Source organism: Amia ocellicauda, chromosome 17, assembly GCF_036373705.1.
Source record: "Amia ocellicauda isolate fAmiCal2 chromosome 17, fAmiCal2.hap1, whole genome shotgun sequence".
NCBI lineage: Eukaryota > Metazoa > Chordata > Actinopteri > Amiiformes > Amiidae > Amia > Amia ocellicauda.
Genome location: NC_089866.1, coordinates 28,876,759 through 28,890,145, shown reverse-complemented (window position 1 = coordinate 28,890,145; position 13,387 = coordinate 28,876,759). Strand labels below are relative to the sequence as shown.

At 41.9% G+C, this 13,387-nt stretch overlaps 5 non-coding genes across 5 annotated transcripts; all 5 read left to right on the top strand.

Moving 5' to 3' along the window:
• Nucleotides 1–696: 696 nt before the first annotated feature.
• On the top strand, nucleotides 697–768 carry trnaq-uug (transfer RNA glutamine (anticodon UUG)). The gene has a single exon. It is a non-coding gene; the product is annotated as a tRNA-Gln (tRNA).
• A 2,436-nt stretch (nucleotides 769–3,204) lies between these two features.
• On the top strand, nucleotides 3,205–3,276 carry trnaq-uug (transfer RNA glutamine (anticodon UUG)). Its single transcript has one exon. It is a non-coding gene; the product is annotated as a tRNA-Gln (tRNA).
• A 2,425-nt stretch (nucleotides 3,277–5,701) lies between these two features.
• On the top strand, nucleotides 5,702–5,773 carry trnaq-uug (transfer RNA glutamine (anticodon UUG)). The gene has a single exon. It is a non-coding gene; the product is annotated as a tRNA-Gln (tRNA).
• A 4,922-nt stretch (nucleotides 5,774–10,695) lies between these two features.
• Nucleotides 10,696–10,767, top strand: trnaq-uug (transfer RNA glutamine (anticodon UUG)). The gene has a single exon. It is a non-coding gene; the product is annotated as a tRNA-Gln (tRNA).
• Nucleotides 10,768–13,192: 2,425 nt separating this feature from the next.
• Nucleotides 13,193–13,264, top strand: trnaq-uug (transfer RNA glutamine (anticodon UUG)). Its single transcript has one exon. It is a non-coding gene; the product is annotated as a tRNA-Gln (tRNA).
• The last annotated feature ends 123 nt before the right edge of the window (nucleotides 13,265–13,387 follow it).

Sequence of the window (13,387 nt, the reverse complement as noted above, 5' to 3'; positions counted from 1 at the left end):
AGTTAAAATAAAAGCAATAATGTTATATACAATGACCCCATCCTGGTTTGGCCGGAACTAGCCAGGAGCTGGAGCTAAACCTGTGGGGGCCACTCCAGAGCCGGAGCCAGCAAACCCCGAGTATTGCCAACCCTAGTCCAGACCGCTCTGGCTCCCTCTAGAGCCCGCTCTCGCTCACCCCTCACCCTAACATGGTGAAACAAACTGCCCGTCCAACACTCGTAGCATTTTACAACATGCATTTCACAGCTCCCATTGGGTAACGGCGCACTCTCGACTCTGACTTTCAGGCCCAAGGAATAAGGAAACGTGTTAATATATTAATTCATTAATCAATAATCGAATATGGGTAGGTGAAAATACGTGTCTTTATTGATTAAATCATGTACAGCTTCATCATTTCAATGCTTTATGGATTAGAGGAGCTGCTGAAATGGAGATTTTGAACAAATTCACTTCAATCTTTGTTCACGACTGTATCAATTTTGTCGAATACAATTAAGAATCACTATGTTTGACACAAATCCATTCACGTGTAGAACACTCATTTGCACTCATAATTGAGCCCTTTTCTGTTTCTTTCCCAACATTCATAAATATTTCAAACGCTATTATAAAGGAATACTGTTAAAGATTTACAGACATGGTTTAAAAACGAATTGTTTAGAGATCTCATCGTGAAATGTGAAACAGAATGGTTCCGTGGTGTAATGTCTAGCACTTTGGACTTTGAATCCAGTGATCCGAGTTCAAATCTCGGTGGAACCTTCTTTTCACCCGTTGCCTCTTCATATGGGCTTCCCGTTGTCAGTAAGGTTTACCCCAAATTCCCTAAAACAGAAACATTCACAACTTGCTTCCTTGTTTGAGTTTCATGATAATATGCGATGCCAGAGCTGCTTTCTAAGCGCAATCTAACTTGCCTTACATGTACCAAGATCAAGTACCATATGAAGTGCATTTACGGAGGTGACAGCGAAAGCAACCATTAAAGTGCATTGACATGCTTATTTCTGTAGCCTACACTCACTACGATTTGTGACATTAAGAGTACGTTCAATGCCTACTCTCCCACACAAAGGGCTACATGCCCAACATATCTTTCATTAGGCTTTATTGGATGCTGGCCAATGCACCGGCTCCTGGGTCCTGGGTCCTGAGCGCGTTCCAGTCTTATTCGTTGAGGAGCTGGAGCTGGCAGTGCTCGGCTTCATGGGAGTTCTGGAGCCTGAGCTGGGGTTTTGGAGCTGCTCCACTCTCTCCCCTGCCCCTTCCATGAAACTCCCCCACATGTTCGGTCCAGTTTCCTTGAATGAAGAAAGTGTGAAACTTCATAGGTATTGTTTGGGGTCGGGCTTGTCAGTTTTGGAGCCCCAATCAAAGCTCAGTACAGGGGCCCCTCCACCTCTACCTGTCATGACCATCTTAGCATCAGCACACTCACCAGTGTCTGCCACAGTCCTCTGACATTACAAGGCTGGGCTAGAGTATCGTCAGTGAACTCGAAGTAAAGTGAAAATGGGAGAGCGAAATACATGTTCTTACCTTGTAGTACTTTTTCATGTTGCTGGCTTTCATTGACTGAAGCTGGCAGAGTTAGGTGGCTCAAATGTGTCATGGGGCTGAATTAAATTACCGTTTGTAAGTAGATAGCCGTGCAGATGGGGTGTGTAGGGCACTATGAAAACGGCGTTGCGGAGAACAGTGACAGAATCGCGGACTTCTGGGGGCTTTGTTCCACTATTCTGAAAAACTAGGAGTCTTCTGATTATGATTGTTCAACCAAACACTACACCTAGCTACTACACAAATAGAAAATAAAGATGTTATTAAATCATATTAATCAATACACATTACAAACTGAATGAAATAAGGATGTAAAAGACAGATGTGAAAAATACATTGCAAAATTGTTTCATTGTTGTAAAGTTTCCGACTTAAAATCCCGACTTAAAAAGCAGCATTTGAAATACACTTTTTAGGTTCAAATACATATTTTAAAGAACTATATTTAACTGAATCCGTTTCAGTGTTGTTATTGTTGTTTTCAAGTTTTACAGACGTGTCACTGCAGTGATGTTGTGTGTGGAGATTCTGTGCCAGAAATAGCAAAACATGACTGCCATGGCTTTAACCATGATCGGAGCCGCAATGTACATTATTCCTTATAAAAACAATCCTCAAATGCAGCATAAAGTATCCCGTCAATTTGCTACGCACTGAGAAAAGAAGGCAATTGTTGCAAGTTACAATTCAGCTTGTAATCTAACACTGCTACTAGGCATCAGGGGCCCCCTTAGCCCCTCGGGGCCCCAAGCCATTGCGTGGGTATTGTCGTGTATTTGGGAGTTATACAATAATATCAGTTCTCACACCAGCTATTAGTACATCAGACATTGACACCAAAGTTTCCAAGGAGACTAAACAAGACACTGAAGCTTCAAAAGCAGATCTCGTCTGATTGAGATGTGTCCTTTCATCTATGCAAATATATTGCAAGGCAACACAAGTTAAAATAAAAGCAATAATGTTATATACAATGACCCCATCCTGGTTTGGCCGGAACTAGCCAGGAGCTGGAGCTGAACCTGTGGGGGCCACTCCAGAGCCGGAGCCAGCAAACCCCGAGTATTGCCAACCCTAGTCCAGACCGCTCTGGCTCCCTCTTTTGCCCGCTCTCGCTCACCCCTCACCCTAACATGGTGAAACAAACTGCCCGTCCAACACTCGTAGCATTTTACAACATGCATTTCACAGCTCCCATTGGGTAACGGCGCACTCTCGACTCTGACTTTCAGGCCCAAGCAATAAAGAAACGTGTTAATATATTAATTCATTAATCAATAATCGAATATGGTTTGGTGTAAATACGTGTCTTTATTGATTAAATCAAGTACAGCTTCATCATTTCAATGCTTTATGGATTAGAGGAGCTGCTGAAATGGAGATTGTGAACAAATTCACTTCAATCTTTGTTCACGACTGTATCAATTTTGTCGAATAGAATTAAGAATCACTATGTTTGACACAAATCCATTCACGTGTAGAACACTCATTTGCACTCATAATTGAGCCCTTTTCTGTTTCTTTCCCAACATTGATAAATATTTCAAACGCTATTATAAAGGAATACTGTTAAAGATTTACAGACATGGTTTAAAAACGAATTGTTTAGAGATCTCGTCGTGAAATGTGAAACAGAATGGTTCCGTGGTGTAATGGTTAGCACTTTGGACTTTGAATCCAGTGATCCGAGTTCAAATCTCGGTAGAACCTTCTTTTCACCCGTTGCCTCTTCATATGGGCTTCCCGTTGTCAGTAAGGTTTACCCCAAATTCCCTAAAACAGAAACATTCACAACTTGCTTCCTTGTTTGAGTTTCATGATAATATGCGATGCCAGAGCTGCTTTCTAAGCGCAATCTAACTTGCCTTACATGTACCAAGATCAAGTACCATATGAAGTGCATTTACGGAGGTGACAGCGAAAGCAACCATTAAAGTGCATTGACATGCTTATTTCTGTAGCCTACACTCACTACGATTTGTGACATTAAGAGTACGTTCAATGCCTACTCTCCCACACAAAGGGCTACATGCCCAACATATCTTTCATTAGGCTTTATTGGATGCTGGCCAATGCACCGGCTCCTGGGTCCTGAGCTCGTTCCAGTCTTATTCGTTGAGGAGCTGGAGCTGGCAGTGCTCGGCTTCATGGGAGTTCTGGAGCCTGAGCTGGGGTTTTGGAGCTGCTCCACTCTCTCCCCTGCCCCTTCCATGAAACTCCCCCACATGTTCGGTCCAGTTTCCTTGAATGAAGAAAGTGTGAAACTTCATAGGTATTGTTTGGGGTCGGGCTTGTCAGTTTTGGAGCCCCAATCAAAGCTCAGTACAGGGGCCCCTCCACCTCTACCTGTCATGACCATTTTAGCGTCAGCACACTCACCAGTGTCTGACACAGTCCTCTGACATTACAAGGCTGGGCTAGAGTATCGTCAGTGAACTTCAACTAAAGTGAAAATGGGAGAGCGAATTACATGTTCTTACCTTATAGTACTTTTTCATGTTGCTGGCTTTCATTGACTGAAGCTGGCGGAGTTAGGTGGCTCAAATGTGTCATGGGGCTGAATTAAATTACCGTTTGTAAGTAGATAGCCGTGCAGATGGGGTGTGTAGGGCACTATGAAAACGGCGTTGCGGAGAACAGTGACGGAATCGCGGACTTCTGGGGGCTTTGTTCCGCTATTCTGAAAAACTAGGAGTCTTCTGATTATGATTGTTCAACCAAACACTACACCTAGCTACTACGCAAATAGAAAATAAAGATGTTATTAAATCATATTAATCAATACACATCACAAACTGAATGAAATAAGGATGTAAAAGACGGATGTGAAAAATACATTGCAAAATTGTTTCATTGTTGTAAAGTTTCCGACTTAAAATCCCGACTTAAAAAGCAGCATTTGAAATACACTTTTTAGGTTCAAATACATATTTTAAAGAACTATATTTAACTGAATCCGTTTCAGTGTTGTTATTGTTGTTTTCAAGTTTTACAGACGTGTCACTGCAGTGATGATGTGTGTGTAGGTTCTGTGCCAGAAATAGCAAAACATGACTGCCATGGCATTAACAATGATCGGAGCCGTAATGTACATTATTCCTTATAAAAACAATCCTCAAATGCAGCATAAAGTATCCCGTAAATTTGCTACGCACTGAGAAAAGAAGGCAATTGTTGCAAGTTACAATTCAGCTTGTAATCTAACACTGCTACTAGGCATCAGGGGTCCCCTTAGCCCCTCGGGGCCCCAAGCCATTGCGTGGGTATTGTCGTGTATTTGGGAGTTACACAATAATATCAGTTCTCACACTAGCTATTAGTACATCAGACATTGACACCAAAGTTTCCAAGGAGACTAAACAAGACACTGAAGCTTCAAAAGCAGATCTCGTCTGATTGAGATGTGTCCTTTAATCTATGCAAATATATTGCAAGGCAACACAAGTTAAAATAAAAGCAATAATGTTATATACAATGACCCCATCCTGGTTTGGCCGGAACTAGCCAGGAGCTGGAGCTGAACCTGTGCCACTCCAGAGCCGGAGCCAGCAAACCCCGAGTATTGCCAACCCTAGTCCTGACCGCTCTGGCTCTCTCTAGAGCCCGCTCTCGCTCACCCCTCACCCTAACATGGTGAAACAAACTGCCCGTCCAACACTCGTAGCATTTTACAACATGCATTTCACAGCTCCCATTGGGTAACAGCGCACTCTCGACTCTGACTTTCCGGCCAAAGGAATAAGAAAACGTGTTAATATATTAATTCATTAATCAATAATCGAATATGGGTAGGTGTAAATAAGTGTCTTTATTGATTAAATCATGTACAGCTTCATCATCTCAATACTTTATGGATTAGAGGAGCTGCTGAAATGGAGATTTTGAACAAATTCACTTCAATCTTTGTTCACGACTGTATCAATTTTGTCGAATACAATAAAGAATCACTATGTTTGACACAAATCCATTCACGTGTAGAACACTAATTTTCACTCATAAATGAGCCCTTTTCTGTTTCTTTCCCAACATTCATAAATATTTCAAACGCTATTATGAAGGAATACTGTTAAAGATTTAGAGACATGGTTTAAAAACGAATTGTTTAGAGATCTCATCGTAAAATGTGAAACATAATGGTTCCGTGGTGTAATGGTTAGCACTTTGGACTTTGAATCCAGTGATCCGAGTTCAAATCTCGGTGGAACCTTCTTTTCACCCGTTGCCTCTTCATATGGGCTTCCCATTGTCAGTAAGGTTTACCCCAAATTCCCTAAAACAGAAACATTCACAACTTGCTTCCTTGTTTGAGTTTCATGATAATATGCGATGCCAGAGCTGCTTTCTAAGCGCAATCTAACAAGCCTTACATGTACCAAGATCAAGTACCATATGAAGTGCATTTACGGAGATGACAGCGAAAGCAACCATTAAAGTGCATTGACATGCTTATTTCTGTAGCCTACACTCACTACGATTTGTGACATTAAGAGTACGTTCAATGCCTACTCTCCCACACAAGGGGCTACATGCCCAACATATCTTTCATTAGGCTTTATTGGATGCTGGCCAATGCACCGGCTCCTGGGTCCTGAGCTCGTTCCAGTCTTATTCGTTGAGGAGCTGGAGCTGGCAGTGCTCGGCTTCATGGGAGTTCTGGAGCCGGAGCTGGGGTTTTGGAGCTGCTCCACTCTCTCCCCTGCCCCTTCCATGAAACTCCCCCAAATGTTCGGTCCAGTTTCCTTGAATGAAGAAAGTGTGAAACTTCATAGGTATTGTTTGGGGTCGGGCTTGTCAATTTTGGAGCCCCAATCAAAGCTCAGTACAGGGGCCCCTCCACCTCTACCTGTCATGACCATTTTAGCGTCAGCACACTCACCAGTGTCTGACACAGTCCTCTGACATTACAAGGCTGGGCTAGAGTATCGTCAGTGAACTTCAACTAAAGTGAAAATGGGAGAGCGAATTACATGTTCTTACCTTATAGTACTTTTTCATGTTGCTGGCTTTCATTGACTGAAGCTGGCGGAGTTAGGTGGCTCAAATGTGTCATGGGGCTGAATTAAATTACCGTTTGTAAGTAGATAGCCGTGCAGATGGGGTGTGTAGGGCACTATGAAAACGGCGTTGCGGAGAACAGTGACGGAATCGCGGACTTCTGGGGGCTTTGTTCCGCTATTCTGAAAAACTAGGAGTCTTCTGATTATGATTGTTCAACCAAACACTACACCTAGCTACTACGCAAATAGAAAATAAAGATGTTATTAAATCATATTAATCAATACACATCACAAACTGAATGAAATAAGGATGTAAAAGACGGATGTGAAAAATACATTGCAAAATTGTTTCATTGTTGTAAAGTTTCCGACTTAAAATCCCGACTTAAAAAGCAGCATTTGAAATACACTTTTTAGGTTCAAATACATATTTTAAAGAACTATATTTAACTGAATCCGTTTCAGTGTTGTTATTGTTGTTTTCAAGTTTTACAGACGTGTCACTGCAGTGATGATGTGTGTGTAGGTTCTGTGCCAGAAATAGCAAAACATGACTGCCATGGCATTAACAATGATCGGAGCCGTAATGTACATTATTCCTTATAAAAACAATCCTCAAATGCAGCATAAAGTATCCCGTAAATTTGCTACGCACTGAGAAAAGAAGGCAATTGTTGCAAGTTACAATTCAGCTTGTAATCTAACACTGCTACTAGGCATCAGGGGCCCCCTTAGCCCCTCGGGGCCCCAAGCCATTGCGTGGGTATTGTCGTGTATTTGGGAGTTATACAATAATATCAGTTCTCACACTAGCTATTAGTACATCAGACATTGACACCAAAGTTTCCAAGGAGACTAAACAAGACACTGAAGCTTCAAAAGCAGATCTCGTCTGATTGAGATGTGTCCTTTAATCTATGCAAATATATTGCAAGGCAACACAAGTTAAAATAAAAGCAATAATGTTATATACAATGACCCCATCCTGGTTTGGCCGGAACTAGCCAGGAGCTGGAGCTGAACCTGTGCCACTCCAGAGCCGGAGCCAGCAAACCCCGAGTATTGCCAACCCTAGTCCTGACCGCTCTGGCTCCCTCTAGAGCCCGCTCTCGCTCACCCCTCACCCTAACATGGTGAAACAAACTGCCCGTCCAACACTCGTAGCATTTTACAACATGCATTTCACAGCTCCCATTGGGTAACGGCGCACCCTCGACTCTAACTTTCAGGCCCAAGGAATAAGGAAACGTGTTAATATATTAATTCATTAATCAATAATCGAATATGGTTTGGTGTAAATACGTGTCTTTATTGATTAAATCATGTACAGCTTCATCATTTCAATGCTTTATGGATTAGAGGAGCTGCTGAAATGGAGATTTTGAACAAATTCACTTCAATCTTTGTTCACGACTGTATCAATTTTGTCGAATACAATAAAGAATCACTATGTTTGACACAAATCCATTCACGTGTAGAACACTAATTTTCACTCATAAATGAGCCCTTTTCTGTTTCTTTCCCAACATTCATAAATATTTCAAACGCTATTATAAAGGAATACTGTTAAAGATTTACAGACATGGTTTAAAAACGAATTGTTTAGAGATCTCATCGTGAAATATGAAACATAATGGTTCCGTGGTGTAATGATTAGCACTTTAGACTTTGAATCCAGTGATCTGAGTTCAAATCTCGGTGGAACCTTCTTTTCACCCGTTGCCTCTTCATATGGGCTTCCCGTTGTCAGTAAGGTTTACCCCAAATTCCCTAAAACAGAAACATTCACAACTTGCTTCCTTGTTTGAGTTTCATGATAATATGCGATGCCAGAGCTGCTTTCTAAGCGCAATCTAACTTGCCTTACATGTACCAAGATCAAGTACCATATGAAGTGCATTTACGGAGGTGACAGCGAAAGCAACCATTAAAGTGCATTGACATGCTTATTTCTGTAGCCTACACTCACTACGATTTGTGACATTAAGAGTACGATCAATGCCTACTCTCCCACACAAGGGGCTACATGCCCAACATATCTTTCATTAGGCTTTATTGGATGCTGGCCAATGCACCGGCTCCTGGGTCCTGAGCTCGTTCCAGTCTTATTCGTTGAGGAGCTGGAGCTGGCAGTGCTCGGCTTCATGGGAGTTCTGGAGCCGGAGCTGGGGTTTTGGAGCTGCTCCACTCTCTCCCCTGCCCCTTCCATGAAACTCCCCCACATGTTCGGTCCAGTTTCCTTGAATGAAGAAAGTGTGAAACTTCATAGGTATTGTTTGGGGTCGGGCTTGTCAGTTTTGGAGCCCCAATCAAAGCTCAGTACAGGGGCCCCTCCACCTCTACCTGTCATGACCATTTTAGCGTCAGCACACTCACCAGTGTCTGCCACAGTCCTCTGACATTACAAGGCTGGGCTAGAGTATCGTCAGTGAACTTCAACTAAAGTGAAAATGGGAGAGCGAAATACATGTTCTTACCTTGTAGTACTTTTTCATGTTGCTGGCTTTCATTGACTGAAGCTGGCGGAGTTAGGTGGCTCAAATGTGTCATGGGGCTGAATTAAATTACCGTTTGTAAGTAGATAGCCGTGCAGATGGGGTGTGTAGGGCACTATGAAAACGGCGTTGCTTAGAACAGTGACGGAATCGCGGACTTCTGGGGGCTTTGTTCCGCTATTCTGAAAAACTAGGAGTCTTCTGATTATGATTGTTCAACCAAACACTACACCTAGCTACTACGCAAATAGAAAATAAAGATGTTATTAAATCATATTAATCAATACACATCACAAACTGAATGAAATAAGGATGTAAAAGACGGATGTGAAAAATACATTGCAACATTGTTTCATTGTTGTAAAGTTTCCGACTTAAAATCCTGACTTAAAAAGCAGCATTTGAAATACACTTTTTAGGTTCAAATACATATTTTAAAGAACTATATTTAACTGAATCCGTTTCAGTGTTGTTATTGTTGTTTTCAAGTTTTACAGACGTGTCACTGCAGTGATGATGTGTGTGTAGGTTCTGTGCCAGAAATAGCAAAACATGACTGCCATGGCATTAACAATGATCGGAGCCGCAATGTACATTATTCCTTATAAAAACAATCCTCAAATGCAGCATAAAGTATCCCGTCAATTTGCTACGCACTGAGAAAAGAAGGCAATTGTTGCAAGTTACAATTCAGCTTGTAATCTAACACTGCTACTAGGCATCAGGGGCCCCCTTAGCCCCTCGGGGCCCCAAGCCATTGCGTGGGTATTATCGTGTATTTGGGAGTTATACAATAATATCAGTTCTCACACCAGCTATTAGTACATCAGACATTGACACAAAAGTTTCCAAGGAGACTAAACAAGACACTGAAGCTTCAAAAGCAGATCTCGTCTGATTGAGATGTGTCCTTTCATCTATGCAAATATATTGCAAGGCAACACAAGTTAAAATAAAAGCAATAATGTTATATACAATGACCCCATCCTGGTTTGGCCGGAACTAGCCAGGAGCTGGAGCTGAACCTGTGCCACTCCAGAGCCGGAGCCAGCAAACCCCGAGTATTGCCAACCCTAGTCCTGACCGCTCTGGCTCCCTCTAGAGCCCGCTCTCGCTCACCCCTCACCCTAACATGGTGAAACAAACTGCCCGTCCAACACTCGTAGCATTTTACAACATGCATTTCACAGCTCCCATTGGGTAACGGCGCACCCTCGACTCTGACTTTCAGGCCCAAGGAATAAGGAAACGTGTTAATATATTAATTCATTAATCAATAATCGAATATGGTTTGGTGTAAATACGTGTCTTTATTGATTAAATCATGTACAGCTTCATCATTTCAATGCTTTATGGATTAGAGGAGCTGCTGAAATGGAGATTTTGAACAAATTCACTTCAATCTTTGTTCACGAATGTATCAATTTTGTCGAATACAATTAAGAATCACTATGTTTGACACAAATCCATTCACGTGTAGAACACTCATTTGCACTCATAATTGAGCTCTTTTCTGTTTCTTTCCCAACATTCATAAATATTTCAAACGCTATTATAAAGGAATACTGTTAAAGATTTACAGACATGGTTTAAAAACGAATTGTTTAGAGATCACATCGTGAAATGTGAAACGGATTGGTTCTGTGGTGTAATGGTTAGCACTTTGGACTTTGAATCCAGTGATCTGAGTTCAAATCTCGGTGGAACCTTCTTTTCACCCGTTGCCTCTTCATATGGGCTTCCCGTTGTCAGTAAGGTTTACCCCAAATTCCCTAAAACAGAATCATTCACAACTTGCTTCCTTGTTTGAGTTTCATGATAATAGGCGATGCCAGAGCTGCTTTCTAAGCGCAATCTAACTTGCCTTACATGTACCAAGATCAAGTACCATATGAAGTGCATTTACGGAGGTGACAGCGAAAGCAACCATTAAAGTGCATTGACATGCTTATTTCTGTAGCCTACACTCACTACGATTTGTGACATTAAGAGTACGTTCAATGCCTACTCTCCCACACAAAGGGCTACATGCCCAACATATCTTTCATTAGGCTTTATTGGATGCTGGCCAATGCACCAGCTCCTGGGTCCTGAGCTCGTTCCAGTCTTATTCGTTGAGGAGCTGGAGCTGGCAGTGCTCGGCTTCATGGGAGTTCTGGAGCCGGAGCTGGGGTTTTGGAGCTGCTCCACTCTTTCCCCTGCCCCTTCCATGAAACTCCCCCACATGTTCGGTCCAGTTTCCTTGAATGAAGAAAGTGTGAAACTTCATAGGTATTGTTTGGGGTCGGGCTTGTCAATTTTGGAGCCCCAATCAAAGCTCAGAACAGGGGCCCCTCCACCTCTACCTGTCATGACCATTTTAGCGTCAGCACACTCACCAGTGTCTGCCACAGTCCTCTGACATTACAAGGCTGGGCTAGAGTATCGTCAGTGAACTTCAACTAAAGTGAAAATGGGAGAGCGAAATACATGTTCTTACCTTGTAGTACTTTTTCATGTTGCTGGCTTTCATTGACTGAAGCTGGCGGAGTTAGGTGGCTCAAATGTGTCATGGGGCTGAATTAAATTACCGTTTGTAAGTAGATAGCCGTGCAGATGGGGTGTGTAGGGCACTATGAAAACGGCGTTGCTTAGAACAGTGACGGAATCGCGGACTTCTGGGGGCTTTGTTCCGCTATTCTGAAAAACTAGGAGTCTTCTGATTATGATTGTTCAACCAAACACTACACCTAGCTACTACGCAAATAGAAAATAAAGATGTTATTAAATCATATTAATCAATACACATCACAAACTGAATGAAATAAGGATGTAAAAGACGGATGTGAAAAATACATTGCAAAATTGTTTCATTGTTGTAAAGTTTCCGACTTAAAATCCCGACTTAAAAAGCAGCATTTGAAATACACTTTTTAGGTTCAAATACATATTTTAAAGAACTATATTTAACTGAATCCGTTTCAGTGTTGTTATTGTTGTTTTCAAGTTTTACAGACGTGTCACTGCAGTGATGATGTGTGTGTAGGTTCTGTGCCAGAAATAGCAAAACATGACTGCCATGGCATTAACAATGATCGGAGCCGCAATGTACATTATTCCTTATAAAAACAATCCTCAAATGCAGCATAAAGTATCCCGTCAATTTGCTACGCACTGAGAAAAGAAGGCAATTGTTGCAAGTTACAATTCAGCTTGTAATCTAACACTGCTACTAGGCATCAGGGGCCCCCTTAGCCCCTCGGGGCCCCAAGCCATTGCGTGGGTATTGTCGTGTATTTGGGAGTTATACAATAATATCAGTTCTCACACCAGCTATTAGTACATCAGACATTGACACAAAAGTTTCCAAGGAGACTAAACAAGACACTGAAGCTTCAAAAGCAGATCTCGTCTGATTGAGATGTGTCCTTTCATCTATGCAAATATATTGCAAGGCAACACAAGTTAAAATAAAAGCAATAATGTTATATACAATGACCCCATCCTGGTTTGGCCGGAACTAGCCAGGAGCTGGAGCTGAACCTGTGCCACTCCAGAGCCGGAGCCAGCAAACCCCGAGTATTGCCAACCCTAGTCCTGACCGCTCTGGCTCCCTCTAGAGCCCGCTCTCGCTCACCCCTCACCCTAACATGGTGAAACAAACTGCCCGTCCAACACTCGTAGCATTTTACAACATGCATTTCACAGCTCCCATTGGGTAACGGCGCACCCTCGACTCTGACTTTCAGGCCCAAGGAATAAGGAAACGTGTTAATATATTAATTCATTAATGAATAATCGAATATGGTTTGGTGTAAATACGTGTCTTTATTGATTAAATCATGTACAGCTTCATCATTTCAATGCTTTATGGATTAGAGGAGCTGCTGAAATGGAGATTTTGAACAAATTCACTTCAATCTTTGTTCACGACTGTATCAATTTTGTCGAATACAATTAAGAATCACTATGTTTGACACAAATCCATTCACGTGTAGAACACTCATTTGCACTCATAATTGAGCTCTTTTCTGTTTCTTTCCCAACATTCATAAATATTTCAAACGCTATTATAAAGGAATACTGTTAAAGATATACAGACATGGTTTAAAAACGAATTGTTTAGAGATCACATCGTGAAATGTGAAACGGATTGGTTCTGTGGTGTAATGGTTAGCACTTTGGACTTTGAATCCAGTGATCTGAGTTCAAATCTCGGTGGAACCTTCTTTTCACCTGTTGCCTCTTCATATGGGCTTCCCGTTGTCAGTAAGGTTTACCCCAAATTCCCTAAAACAGAATCATTCACAACTTGCTTCCTTGTTTGAGTTTCATGATAATATGCGATGC